At 43.5% G+C, this 14986-nt stretch overlaps 1 long non-coding RNA gene across 1 annotated transcript; it reads right to left on the reverse strand.

The window, feature by feature from the left end:
- Nucleotides 1-12956: 12956 nt before the first annotated feature.
- LOC134223479 (uncharacterized) lies at nucleotides 12957-13804 on the reverse strand. Its single transcript, XR_009982590.1, has 3 exons — nucleotides 13696-13804; nucleotides 13398-13636; nucleotides 12957-13332 (listed from the first exon to the last, which is right to left on the reverse strand). It is a non-coding gene; the product is annotated as an uncharacterized LOC134223479 (long non-coding RNA).
- Nucleotides 13805-14986: the final 1182 nt, after the last annotated feature.

Consider the following 14986-nt stretch of genomic DNA (forward strand, 5'->3'; position numbering starts at 1 on the left):
GAACGTCCGAATCCCCCTACAACCTACTTCCGGGTCTAGAACCCGGCCGGAACACCTTCACGTGAAGGATTTAGGTTCCTTCACGGAGAAAAGAAAGAAGCGCACACGTGTAAATTAAACCACAGCATAACATTGGGACGACACAATCTTATTACGTATACAACACACAAACGCGTTTACCTGAGCCTCGAGCAGCAGATTCACTTATTAGCAGATTAGACGTCAGCTACTATCTTTAACAGATCTACAAAACGTGACACAAAATCTACATTAATTTCTGACTATCATCATGGCGGTTCTACTAACTCACATAAGAAATCTTGATTTCCGCTCACTTGGGCCTTTGCAATTTCCACTAGTATAATTAATTTTCCGAATACTAGAACAATTAAACAATGTATTACAACAATTTAAAAAATATCTATTCGGGCTAAATCTGACTCACTCTATTTCTTCAAACAGCTAACAGTCACTTCACTAAAAAATCCACTTTATTCTGGGACCACGTCCGCTCTAAATCACTGTTTGACTCGGAAAGACCTTTGATTGGATTTTTCTTTATTTCTTTGTTGAGTTTTAAAGATTATAGAACAATTGCCGTTACAAGAAACGAATTCATCAGACAAACAAGCAAATTAAGTCAGTGAGTGGTCATAAAATTGTCTCGGGATAAGGTTGATGATGATGGTTTGTTTTTGAGGGATATTAACTCAGGCGGTCATTCATCCCTATGGGATAAGGAACTAGAGTGGTTGAACTATTAACCACTAGGAGGCGCGACGTTTAATAAAAATTTCCAATTCTGGCTGCATTCTGAGGCTTTCGATATAATCAATCTTTAGACACGAAAAGATGGTTAATCGAATTAAAATCAGAATTTAATTGCAACCTTGTTCAATTTTGTAACAGCGTTACACATTTGAGCACAATCATATTATATCACATATAGAGCACATTTTATTTATCAAGATTGTGGCTTAACGCCACTATATTTATTTTATTTATTACCAGACTAAGGCCGGAGTAGCCTGTAATGGATCTTTTTCAAGGATTCTGTAATTTAATTTCAACATTACCAACATTTACAACATAGTAGAACATAAACACATAACCGAAATTTTGATTGTTTTTTCGTCAAAATAGTCAGAATTTGGGAAACTGATCAGCTACCGGAACTGTGGAAGGAAGGGATCATATGCTCCATCTACAAGGCAGGGACAAATTGGAGTGTGAGAGTTTTCAAGCGATCATCATCCTTAATGCCGTACATTTTACCGATTTTCCACTACCATTCTTCCATGAGCTCATGGTGAAATTTGAGGAAATCTCAAAACATAGAGTAGCAGGTTTAACAACACAGATAGAAACGCCGGTATCACCGCTATACTCAGTGACAAGTGGCGTAAACATGGTGCAAGGAAGGTTGTTGTCTACACTTCCGGGCTTCTTGAAGAAGGCTTCCGGGCCTCTTGAAAGGAGGCTTCCGGGTCTGTTGGAAGGAGGCTTCCGGGCCTCTTGAAAGGAGGCTTCCGGGCCTCTTGAAAGGAGGCTTCCGGGCCTCTTGAAAGGAGGCTTCCGGGCCTCTTGAAAGGAGGCTTCCGGGCCTCTTGAAAGGAGGCTTCCGGGCCTCTTGAAAGGAGGCTTCCGGGCCTCTTGAAAGGAGGCTTCCTGGCCTCTTGAAAGGAGGCTTCCGGGCCTCTTGAAAGGAGGCTTCGGACCTCCTGAAAGTAGGCTTCCGGGCCTCTTGAAAGTAGGCTTCCGGGCCTCTTGAAAGGAGGCTATCAGGCCTCTTGAAAGGAAGCTTCCGGGCCTCTTGAAAGGAGGCTTCCGGGCCTCTTGAAAGGAGGCTTCCGGGCCTCTTGAAAGGAGGCTTCCGGGCCTCTTGAAAGGAGGCTTCCGGGCCTCTTGAAAGGAGGCTTCCGGGCCTCTTGAAAGGAGGCTTCCGGGCCTCTTGAAAGGAGGCTTCCGGGCCTCTTGAAAGGAGGCTTCCGGGCCTCTTGAAAGGAGGCTTCCGGGCCTCCTGAAAGGAGGATTTCGGGCCTCTTGAAAGGAGGCTTCCGGGCCTCTTGAAAGGAGGCATTCGGGCCTCTTGAAAGGAGGCTTCCGGGCCTCTTGAAAGGAGGCTTCCGGGCCTCTTGAAAGGAGGCTTCCGGGCCTCTTGAAAGGAGGCTTCCGGGCCTCTTGAAAGGAGGCTTCCGGGCCTCTTGAAAGGAGGCTTCCGGGCCTCTTGAAAGGAGGCTTCCGGGCCTCTTGAAAGGAGGCTTCCGGGCCTCTTGAAAGGAGGCTTCTGGGCCTATTGAACGGAGGCTTCTGGGCCAGGCTCTTGAAAGTATGCTTCCCAGTTTCTTTGAAAAAAAAAATCCGAATCACTTCAAAGGAGGCTTCCGGGCCTATTGTTTAGAAGGATGCTTCCAATTCTCTTCCAACAAAGGAACTGAGCTTTTCGGAAAAAAACCCAGAGTAATCCACCTAGCGGTGATGGTGCATTTCTCGTTTTTTTTCGAGAGAGTAATGTCTTCGCAGTTTTGGTGAAAAAAATGTATTTTGACCATAGTCCGATCCGGCTAATTTTTAACTGGAAATAATGGGACCGGATTCTGCATCGAATGCAACTTGTTGCGAGCAAATCGGGTGTGGGTGTGCCTAAAATGAGTGAGATTTTGAAAAATGTATTTTGGCCATAACTCCGAATCCCATAGTCCGATACACGGTGTAACCTGGAAGGAAGCTCTCGATACTACACATCAAAATAATTATATACTATTGTCATGCAACAAGTAAATTTTCAACAAGAAAAAACTATCAACGTAGGCGCCACCTGAAAAGACTAAATTCATTTTTGCGTGTTATTGTTGTTATATTGCCTTCAAAAATTTGCTTGTCGAGAGTTTCGTTTTCGGCTCACACTGACAGCTAGATTTCGGCTCGGCTTGACACACACATTTTTCGTATCTGTTTCTCCCTCCCAGGGTGTAACGACCCCTTGGTCGGCGCGCCGAATAATATGGTGTAGATATATATGTCAATCAATATATGTCATGCAGCTGCAACCAGCTCTCGGAAGAACGATTTGACAATCAGCTCTTTAACACAAAAACAAATCGAAGGCGACTCAAAACTGTTAGCTGGTGATATGTACAACATGCGAATTATTGTTATGATTGTGAATTACGAATTATTATAAAACGGATATGAAATATTGTGCGACTAGCTTAGATATAGGTTTCTTGAAATTCAATAGGGTTAGATGGAATACAAAGTGAATTTATAACAAAAACTAATTTCCTAATGTTGGGATAGAAAACCTTCAACCAATCTACTGTAGCATACGGTAGCCCGTTAGGTGCCTGAATATATAAAGTTCAGCTTTCTATCCACGGTAAGCCAGATTTGAATCTGTTAATCTGTAACTCAATTAAAGCATGTAATTGGTAGGTGAGGTCAGCGGGGTAATCACTGCTGGAAGCAAGCTAAGATTCATAGCTGTAGTGCGTGATCACTAGTCACAAACCTTCAATGACGGTAATTCCAATAAGAATTCACAGTCCTATCATCAAATCCTAATGCGATGCAATTGCAGGTTTAGAATTACACTAATAATAAAACAAAGCTAGGAAAAACGAATGGAATAAGAATACTAAACGTAAGTGTAAACAATTTGTAGCTGATGCTTATCTAATGAACTTTGTTATTTACAGAAAGTTTTTAATATACAACATAGGGGGAATGACGGCTTTGGCAGGTTTTGTTCTATTATTGGCAAGGGGTTTTTTTATGACTGACTAGGCTCAAATTTGGCCTAAATATTCTTTGCATATCAAAGAATATTGTGGCCAAATTTCATAAAAGTTGGTCGACAAAAACCCCCCTGCCAATAATAGAACAAAACCTGCCAAAGCCGTCTTTCCCCCTATTAAGAAACTTGGAATATCTTATTTCCTGTTGGTCCATGCCAACACACGGTTTGTGTCTTCACAAAAGTAGTAGCAAAACTTTTTCTGAAAAACTTTGTCGGAGACGCCATGTTCATAATTTCATTAATTTTGGAGCTATATTACTATTTATGCCTACAAGTTTCAAACTTGTTCATCATATAAGCATACAAGCATATGGAGACGCATGCTGCATTGTTTCATCAACTCCATAGAACTAAACTTTTTGTGCAAAAATTAAAGGTTTATAATATTCTGTATAGGTACCAGGGAGAGCATATTTGCATGAAGTTATGATCAAAGCAACCTGGCATGATGTTAAGGCCCACTTGAAGCTCCACAAGGGTAATGACAAAATACCGAAGATTGATTTCTGGTTTGAAAATGGTTTTTGATTAAACATACTTTACATCCGCTTACAACTCGATAGTTCAGGTATTAAAACATATTTGATTACTTGTAGGTACTTTGAAATGCGTATGAGATTATCTGTCACAATTTGAAAAGGTGCTCAATCATTAGTGCAAAGCCGAGATAAGATTAGAAATTGATGTGATACTCTACCGAACTTGAAGAAAATCCAAATCTGTTTCCTATTATTAAATCAAACATTTTCATCTAATAACTGGTTCCCTAATTAATGGGCTATATGGACAGCTGTGACTTATACATATATTTTGCAAGATAAACACTAGAGCAACGTTTGAAAAAGGGGTAACAGCCAAATTTTATTCTTTCTTATTCTTTGTCCACATAAGCTATTTATGTCGACGCAGAATCAGAAGGAATACATTTTGATTATTACGCCCTTTTCAAATGTTGGTCTAGAACACTACCGCAATGTTTTAGCTATAGAATAGAAATGAATATGGTCCTCCAATTTGCTTTAAGGGTGGTATGGACTTCTAAAGTACTGTGCAAATAGATAGGACAAGTAGTGGTCAAGGAATGATTTTGCTGTTGACGTTCCTTGAACAGTACGGAGCTGGCAAGGAAAAGGAACAATTAGGCAATAGCAGGCGTATTGCAGTGAAGAAAACACATACTGACGTCTTCCCTTGCGAAATAATGCACTGGTGCATTATTCCGCAAGTAAAGTGACGTTTTGTGAAGTTTTCTCTTCATTGCTTTTATTTACTTTTTTGCGATTAATTTTAGATGCACTGTTTTTTTTTCGGTTGTGGTGTACCGATATTGAAGGCCATGTTTGTAAAAAGATGCTGCCAAGGACCAAGACCAGGACTCCCAGGACCAGGAGTCGGTGGAATTAATTGGGCCGTTATTGTTCGTCAATTGAAAGGCACTGAACAACTTTCAAATAAGTTGATCTAAACTATTCCACCTGGCCAACCTGAGCGTTTCTATAAACCCCAAGAAGATTCTGATGGCGTAGTTCGAACAGCTGTAGTACTCGCGTTTGGAACTTCTTCCATGGAACTTCATCGTCATCAGTGCTTTCACAGTGTACCTCAGTAAATCGCTGCTCATGTCCGATGTCACAGTACTGGTTAACGGTTTCAGCTTTGATTCCTTTCCAGATACTTCCTGCCGTACTACAACGTCGATAGTTTTGCTAACAATCCCTCCCAGGCCCTCGGACGATGTTCAGCCGCCCCTAACAAGAGGCTCGACCGCACCTTCTTGAACAGATGTCCGATCAGATTGTCAACTCCGGAAAGAAATTAATCCCCCTTCCCTATCAGCAAACGACCAAAGCTCATACCAGGGTTGGTTAGCCAATCGATCGGCATCTCAAGGATAGAGAAATAACAGTTGCTTAGCATGAGGCTAAAGAACACAATAAAGTGAGAAACGCAATGGAGTGCGACAACGAAAGGATGCGGCTGCTGTCACTTTCAAATACACGGCAGCATATGGAACGGCACGCAATGGTGCGGAACGGCAGATGCGAAATGTAAAGTACTAAAACCGTGATTTAAAAAAAATCAAGAAATGCGGCAGCGTTATTGCGGAAAGAAGCATAAGAAGGGCCACTGGATTAAACTGGGTCGCTGGAAATGAATTAAACTATTTATGGAAATTGAGATAACCTTGAAGAAACATTAAAGATTAAATTATTTATAAAATCTTCGTTCTACTCGGCTTTGCCCTACAATTCAATCCAATATCAAGAGAACATCCCTTATTCTTTCAAATTAAGTCCCTAGTATTTCAAATTGAAATTCCTTGAGTTGCCAATGGAAAATCCACTGAGTTTCAAAAGCACATTTCAAAGAATTTGAAAGGGAAATTTATCTGATTTCAAAATTAAAAAAAAAAAACAAGTTTCCAATTCTCTTGTATTTTCGAAGTAAAATACCACTGCATGGCCAAGAAAATTGCATGGAAAATTTTCTTTAGTTTTGCTGGATAATTATTCGGAATCTGCAAGGGACTTTCTCTAATTTTTAACGGAAAATTTCTATGAATTTCCAAACCAAATACCAAGAGAATTCCTCTCAAATATCAACGGAAAACCTACTGAAACTCCGAAGGAAATTCCTCTGAAAGGTTAAATGAAAATTCAAAATTCGAAAAGTCAATTTCCAAAAAAAAAAGTAATTCCACTAGAAATTCCTTTGGAAGATCCTCCAGGAATTCCTTCAGAAAGTTCCTCCAGGAGCTTTTCTAAAGATCCTCCAGGAGTTCCTTGGGGAATTTCTCCAGAAATACCATCGGACCTTCTTCCAGGGATTCCTTCGGAAGTTCCTCCAGCAATTCCTTCGAAAAATCCTCACGGATTTCCTTCAAAAGTTTCACCAGAAATTTTTCAGGAAGTTCCATTAGGGATTTTTCAGGAAGTTTGTCTAGGAATTTCTTTGGAAGTTCCTCCAAACAGTTTTTGCGGAAGCTCCTCCAGAAATTCCTTCGAAAGATCTTCCAGGAATTCCTTCGGAAGTTCCTTTGGAAATTTCTACGGAAGTTCTTCCAGGCATTCCTTCGGAAGTTCATCCAGGAATTCCTCCGGAAGTTCCTCCAGGAATTCCTCCGGAAGTTCCTCCAGGAATTCCTCCGGAAGTTCCTCCAGGAATTCCTCCGGAAGTTCCTCCAGGAATTCCTCCGGAAGTTCCTCCAGGAATTCCTCCGGAAGTTCCTCCAGGAATTCCTCCGGAAGTTCCTCCAGGAATTCCTCCGGAAGTTCCTCCAGGAATTCCTCCGGAAGTTCCTCCAGGAATTCCTCCGGAAGTTCCTCCAGGAATTCCTCCGGAAGTTCCTCCAGGAATTCCTCCGGAAGTTCCTCCAGGAATTCCTCCGGAAGTTCCTCCAGGAATTCCTCCGAGAGTTCCTCCAGGAATTCCTCCGGAAGTTCCTCCAGGAATTCCTCCGGAAGTTCCTCCAGGAATTCCTCCGGAAGTTCCTCCAGGAATTCCTCCGGAAGTTCCTCCAGGAATTCCTCCAGGAATTCCTCCGGAAGTTCCTCCAGGAGTTCCTCCGGAAGTTCCTCCAGGAATTCCTCCGGAAGTTCCTCCAGGAATTCCTCCGGAAGTTCCTCCAGGAATTCCTCCGGAAGTTCCTCCAGGAATTCCTCCGGAAGTTCCTCCAGGAATTCCTCCGGAAGTTCCTCCAGAAATTCCTCCGGAAGTTCCTCCAGGAATTCCTCCGGAAGTTCCTCCAGGAATTCCTCCGGAAGTTCCTCCAGGAATTCCTCCGGAAGTTCCTCCAGGAATTCCTCCGGAAGTTCCTCCAGGAATTCCTCCGGAAGTTCCTCCAGGAATTCCTCCGGAAGTTCATCCAGGAATCCCTCCGGAAGTTCTTCCAGGAATTCCTCCGGAAGTTCCTCCAGGAATTCTTCATGGAGGTTTTAAAAGAACCCCTTCAAGGATTTTTCCAGGAATCCCTCCGAGGATTCTGTCAGGAATTTCTTTTGGAAACTCCAGGAATTCATCCAAAATTCCTACAATGTTTCTACGGTAATTTTCCAAAGAATTCTTCAGGGAATTCCTCCAGTATTTGCTGAAGAAATTCCGCCAAGAATTTCTACACATTTTTTCCCGGGATTAACTCAAGGTATTCCTCCGGGAGTTCCTCAAGGAATTCCTCCTGCAGTTCCTCTGGAAATTTCTGCAGTAATCAAGTTCAAGCGAAAATTTCTCTGTGAATTTATCCGTAAGTTCTTATGAAAGTTCCTCTAGAAATTCTAACGGGAAATCCTCCTGGAATTCATCCGAAAGATCCTCCGGGAATTCCTCCGGAAGTTCCTACGATAATTCCTCCGGAAGTTCCTCCGGAGATCATCCGGAAGTTCCTTCGGAGATCCTCCGGAACTTCCTCTGGCAGATCCTCCGGAAGATCATCCGGAAGTTTTTTCGGAAGATAATTCATAAGTTCCTCTGGAAGATTCTCCGCAAAATACTCCGGTAGATCCTCCAGAAATTCCTTCGGAAGATCCTCCGGAAGCTCCTCCGGATGATCCTCCGGAAGATCCTACGGCAGATCCTTCGGAAGTTCCTCTGCAAGATCATCTGGAAGTTCCTCCGGATATCTTACGGAAGTTCCTCCGGAAGGTAATCTGGAAGTTTTTCCGAAAGATAATTCGTAAGTTCCTCCGCGAGCTCTTTCGGCAGATTCTCCGCCACATCCTCCAGAAGTTCCTCCGCAACATCATCTGGAAGTTCAGAAGCTCCAGAAGTTTCTCCGGAAGATAATTTATAAGTTCCTCCGCAAGTTCCTCCGGTAAATCCTTCGAAAGATCCTCCGGAAGATCTTCCGGATGTTCCGCCGGAAGTTTCTCCAGAAGATAATTCATAAGTTCCTCCGCAAGTTCCTCCGTTAGGTCCTCCGAAAGATCCTCCGGAAGTTCCTCCGGAAGATCCTCCAGCAGATCCTTCGGAAGGTCATCCGGAAAATCCTCTAGAAGTTTCTCCGAAAGATAATTCGTAAGTTCCTCCACAAGTTCCTCCGGTAGATCCTCCGAAAGATCCTCTGGAAGATCCTCCGGAAGTTCCTCCGCAGAATCCTCTGGAAGTTCCTACGAGAATTCCTCCCGGAATTCCTTCGGAAGTTCCTCCGAAGATCCTCCGGAAGTTCCTTCGGAGATCTTCCGTAACTTCCTCCGGCAGATCCTCCGGAAGATCATCCGGAAATTTCTCCGCAAGATAATTCATAAGTTCCTCCGGAAGATTCTCCGCAAAATACTCCGGTAGATCCTCCGGTAGATCCTTCGGAAGATCCTCCGGAAGCTCCTCCGGAAGATCCTCCGGCAGATCCTGCGGAAATTCCTCCGCAAGATTATCTGGAAGTTCCTCCGGATATCCTCCGGAAGATCTTCCGGCAGATCCTCCGGAAGGTAATCCGGAAGTTTCTCCGAAAGATATTTCGTAAGTTGCTCCGCAAGCTCCTTCGGCACATCCTCCGTCAGATCCTCCAGAAGTTCCACCGCAAGATCATCTGGAAGTTCCTCAGGATATCCTCCGGAAGTTTCTCCGGAAGACAATTCATAAGTTCCTTCGAATGATCCTCCAGAAGTTCCTCCGGATGATCCTCCGGAAGATCATCCGGAAGTTCCGCCGGAAGTTTCTCCGGAAGATAATTCATAAGTTCTTCCGGTAGATCCTCCGAAAGATCCTCCGGAAGTTTCTCCGGAAGATCCTCCTGCAGATCCTCCGGAAGATCATCCGGAAGTTCCGCCGGATGTTTCTCCGGAAGATAATTCATAAGTTCCTCCGGTAGATCCTCCGAAAGATCCTCCGGAAGATCCTCCTGCAGATCCTCCGAAAGGTCATCCGGAATATCCTCCGGAAGTTTCTCCGAAAGATAATTCGTAAGTTTCTTCATAAGTTCCTCTAGGTAGATCCTCCGAAAGATTCTCCGGAAGTTCCTCCGCAAGATCCTCCGGAAGATCCTCCGCAGATCCTCCAGAAGTTCCTCCGGGAATTTCTCCGAAAGTTCCTCCGGAAGGTCCTCTGGAAGTTTCTCCGGAAGATCCTCCGGCAGGTCCTTCTGAAGTTCCTTTGGTAGGTCCTCCGGAAGTTCCTTCGGCAAATCCTCCGGAAGTTCCTTCGGCAAATCCTCCGGAAGTTCCTTCGGCAAATCCTCCGGAAGTTCCTTCGCAAGATCATCTGGAAGTTCCTTCGCAAGATCATCTGGAAGTTCCTCCCGATAACCTTCGGAAGTTTCTCCGGAAGATCCTCTGGCAGATCCTTCGGAAGGTCATCCGGAAGTTTCTCCGAAAGATAATTCGTAAGTTCCTCCGCAAGTTCCTCCGGTAGATCTTTTGAAAGTTCCTCCGGGAATTCCTCCGGAAGTTCCTCCGGGAATTCCTCAGGAAGTTCCTTCGGGAATTCCTCCGGAAGTTCCTCCGGGAATTTATCCGGAAGTTCCTCCAGGAATTCCTCCGGAAGTTCCTCCAGGAATTCATCCGGAAGTTCCTCCGGGAGTTCCTTCGGGAATTCATCCGGAAGTTCCTTCGAGAATTCCTCCGGAAGTTCCTCCGGGAATTCCTCCGGAAGTTCCTTCGGGAATTCCTCCGGAAGTTCTTCCGCAAGTTCCTCCTGAAGTTCCTCCGGGAATTCCTCCTGAAGTTCCTCTGGGAATTCCTCCGGAAGTTCCTCCGGGAATTCCTCCGGAAGTTCCTCTGGGAATTCCTCCAGAAGTTCCTCCGGGAATTCCTCCGGAAGTTCTTTTGTGAATTCTTCCGGAAGTTCCTTCGGAAATTCCTCCAGCAGTTCCTTCGGGAATTCCTCCGGAAGTTTCTTCGGGGATTCCTCCGGAATTTCTATCGGGAATTCCTCCGGAAGTTCCTTCGGGAGTTCCTCCGGAAGTTCCTTCGGGAGTTCCTCCGGAAGTTCCTTCGGGAGTTCCTCCGGAAGTTCCTTCGGGAGTTCCTCCGGAAGTACCTCCGGAAGTTCCTTCGGGAGTTCCTCCAGAAGTTCTTCCGGGAATTCCTCCGGAAGTTCTTTTGTGAATTCCTCCGGAAGTTCCTTCGTAAATTCCTCCGGAAGTTCCTTTGGGAATTCCTCCGGAAGTTCCTTTAGGAATTCCTCCGGAAGTTCCTTCGGGAATTCCTCTGGAAGTACCTTCGTGAATTCCTCCGGAAGTTCCTTCGGGAATTCCTTCGGAAGTTCCTTCGGGAATTTCTTCGGAAGTTCCTTCGGGAATTCCTCCGGAAGTTCCTTCGGGAATTCCTCCGGAAGTTCCTTCAGGAATTCCTCCGGAAGTTACTCTGGAAGTTCCTCCGAAAGTTCTTCTGGAAGTTCCTTCAGGAGGGAACCAGGTGTCCGGAATGCCATGGAACCTGACTAGCACCACTCATGTACACCCTGGTTTTTTTTACGCGGTTGGAATTCATTAATTTCTCGGTTAACCTAGACTTTCACAGCTTATAAAATACCCCTTGAATTTTCTTTGATTTTTTGTAATTTTTATTGCTTCATTGACGCTGAAGGTCTTAAACGACCAAAACAAAACCCTGTAAAAAGCCTGGGTGTACCTAAAATTAGGCTCAATTGAGCTCGTTTCGCGAAATCATGAAATTTGAGACGTCGCAAGATGGGTTTCAGATCACATAAAAAAGTGGCCACTTCCCCGGGGGAAATAGGTTCCCGGAATGCCACTGAACCCCTCCAAAACCATCCAGGTACCTCTAAATACACTCTATTGAGTTAGAATCGCGAATTTATGAAGTTTGAGCCGTCGCAAGATGGGTTTCGGATCAAATCAAAAAGTGGCCATTTCCCCGGGGGACCAGGTTTCCAGAATGCCACAGAACCTGTCCAAACCCACCAAGGAACCTTAAAATAGGTACTAGGAATACATATGTCTCGCGATTTCATGAAGGAGGACATACCAAAAAATTTGAGAAAAAAAGGTACCCCACTCGACCCCGGAATTATTTCTGAACAATAACTAGAGGCATCTTGGCCATCACGATTTCTCATTTGAATAGTGATTCTTTGCCAGTGCGGATATGATACCAAAAGACAATTTAATCGTAAAGACGCCAACCGACGGCATAGTGCAAAACTTAACTAACAGGTAAACAGATGGAAAATTGTGATTAGTTTCAGAAGAATAAGCTAGATTCGAATTGGTAAGAACCTATATTACAATAGTAAAACACTTCCGAAAATTAGAAATTGTTCATCTTGTTTATTACCAGTAGTTAGCTTCTAGGCATCACATGTGCAACTATTAGTTAGAACCCGAAGCAAGGTAAGCCGCTCTATACTGCCGTGAATCGCATATTTGTCCCATATAAATAGGAAACCCAGCAAAGATGGGAAAGATATGCGATTCACGGCAGTATATCGCTTCAAAATAGGATCGTTTTCTAATAAAACCGAACTGCGTTGTAGAAATCACCTACAACGTAGGATGCTTGTGTAGTATTGGACCACCCGCCAAATTATCATCCACGTTCTCTCCAGACTTGATGCGTATGCCCTTGCGCCAGGGGTACTCGTGCGCACATCTATACGAATTCCGCCCATTCGAATGCAACATCATTGAATCACGTCTAACCGATCCAACAAAACCCACGGTTGAGAGGATCGCTCGTTAACATGCGGTCGCTACGTCGAATTTGTTTCCGAGGCGTAGTGTGATACGCGGATGAACTTTTTTCGGATTGCTGGCTTTCAACATCAAGCTTTTTAAGGTGTGTCCAACATGGTTCAAAGCGTAGACAACGAGAGGGGAAAACGTGAGAGTCAGCATAATTCGATCCTTGTCGGGGCCCCGATCAACCGTCGTTGGACCTTCAGCGCCGACAAGTACTCATAAGCAACATAGCTAGATTTAGAGAAGGTCAGGGTAGCTAGGAGAGAATATGTGCACGCTGAAATTGGACCAATAAAGTTAATTATCTCCATTCGTGCATTGGTCCCAAGTAGATACCCGTATGAGCTTATTCTTCATTGATTAACATCTCAATTGAAATTAATTCGATGTTTATTTTTATTCGTTTTCTCATTTAACCGATTTGAATTTATAATTCCTGTACACTGAAGAGTTCTCTCTTTGCACGGGGGTTTGAACGGGTAAGTTTATTCACCGTTCGGGTGCAAGATTTCGCGTAGTTTTTGAGCCATTGAAAGACTCGCCCTAGAAGAAGGTCTCATAGCCGGGATCCCAAAATAGCATCAGCAGTCTTCCTTATTTGAGGAAGTGGCGCATAAGCTACTGTTTGTACTGAGCTTCAGCTAATACGTTACATAGTGAAATGTCTACGGGACGAAACAAGTGAAACCCGGACAGTTGCTTTCGAACTCGGACCTGGGTCCCCATCTCATCGACGAGCATGTGAACTGGTCATTTCTGCACATCCACAAAATCATGCCCTAATTGGGCTTTGGAATCACTCGTTTCTTCGTCCATTGAAGGGGCCTTCGGGCCTTCGGGCCTATAGCGAAATAGTCTTCCATGTGGACATAAAGCGCGCCATTTGGACCGGACGCCACGGCTGAAAAGCAAAAGATTTTTATTGACATTGCAGCCGGAAGAATCAGGCAAAGCTTCAAGATCTACCACACATGACGAGCAATTCTGGCTACAACTATCCCAGCAAGGAACGGGAGATACGGAAGATAGGTCCCTCGCAGCCATTCTACGATCCAAAAACCCCGGGCGGAACGTTCACGTAGTTCCCCATGCACGACGACAAGTTCTGGTAAAGAAATCCGACCAAGTTTCGCCGATCCTGAGAGGGTAATGCCACGGGGCTCGTCGAACATTATAACACCAACCACGATGCAGGCGAGGATATGCTTCAAGAGATTATTATTTTTAGAAAATAAATTGCAGCTGTTTATTTCCAATTTCTCACCTGCTTGATGACACACAAACATGCTTTTTTCGCCTACTTTATCATTAGGTCATATTACGTCAATATTACTTTGGTAATTTGATCAAATTTTCCTTGACCATTTTCCTTGAGAACTGCGTACTAGGCTTTATATTGGAAAGCATAGTTTGCTTGATACTTATTTAAGAAAAATAATATACACATATCAATTCTCCCATTTTAAGATCATAATGAGATATACTCTCGTTACCATTGCTAGGTATGGTCTTTGGTATATGCCACATCCAAAACCGGTCTAAACGGAAATTTAAAAGCACCTAGCCTTATTCGGTCGAATTTATGCAAATGGTAATCGTGGTCGCTAAATGTAAATTAAACCCCAAGGGTGGTCGTCTGGCCACATTAATTAAACGGAAAAGAAAAAGAAAATCTCGGAGAATCGCCTTTCTTGGTGTGAATGCTGGAAATTTCAATGCTACCGGCATCGCTAATTACTGCCGTCGGAGTTTTATCCTCGCAATAGCTTCATTGTTGAAATAGCCATTCGACGGGAAAAATATTGCGGTATTATAAAATTCAATCCTTGGGCGGATCAATTTAGATTTATTTCGCAAAAGGATTGTAATAAAATATATGAACTTTTTTTTCTCTATTCTCGACACTTTCACAATAAAACTATAGACATCAATTCGTCTGACAGCTGGAATGATTCCTACCGAAGCATTTCTCATTTTTATTGGACCCTTCAGTCAAAAATGACACCCGTCTTTCTCAACTTTGCTATGGGTCAAATGAGTGTCAGAACCTATGAATCCTCATAGGAGCCCAGGGTGAATGGAATGGAAAAGTCCATTTTATGATAAGTCGACCCTCCTTTATTCCGGGAACAGACAGCATTGAGAAGTAACCGAATGCGATGACCCAAAACGTGTCTGAAAATATAATAAAAATATGTTGGAGGAAAGGGAGCAATGTGCTCCATCTGAGAAAATGCTGTTAGTGTAAATTTGAAATCCTATTAAAAAATAATTTCATTTGTATTTAAGCCTGGACCTAAACTTGAGCTTGTGCTTTGAATTAGATTTTGAGTAATAGTAAGTTACAGGAGTGTTAATGATATTAGGAATGGAATGGACTGAAAATTGGAATCAGAAGAGAAACTTGACACGATATATCAATTGGTATAGGTCTGAAACAGAAATAAATATGGTACTTAGAATAATAAATTGTTAAACATCAGATTGAATTTGGTTCATTTTGGCTTCAATATAAATATTAAAATGTATCTTCTCTAAAGTACTAAGTATGTACT

Source organism: Armigeres subalbatus, chromosome 3 (genome assembly GCF_024139115.2).
Source record: "Armigeres subalbatus isolate Guangzhou_Male chromosome 3, GZ_Asu_2, whole genome shotgun sequence".
Taxonomy (NCBI): Eukaryota; Metazoa; Arthropoda; class Insecta; order Diptera; family Culicidae; genus Armigeres; species Armigeres subalbatus.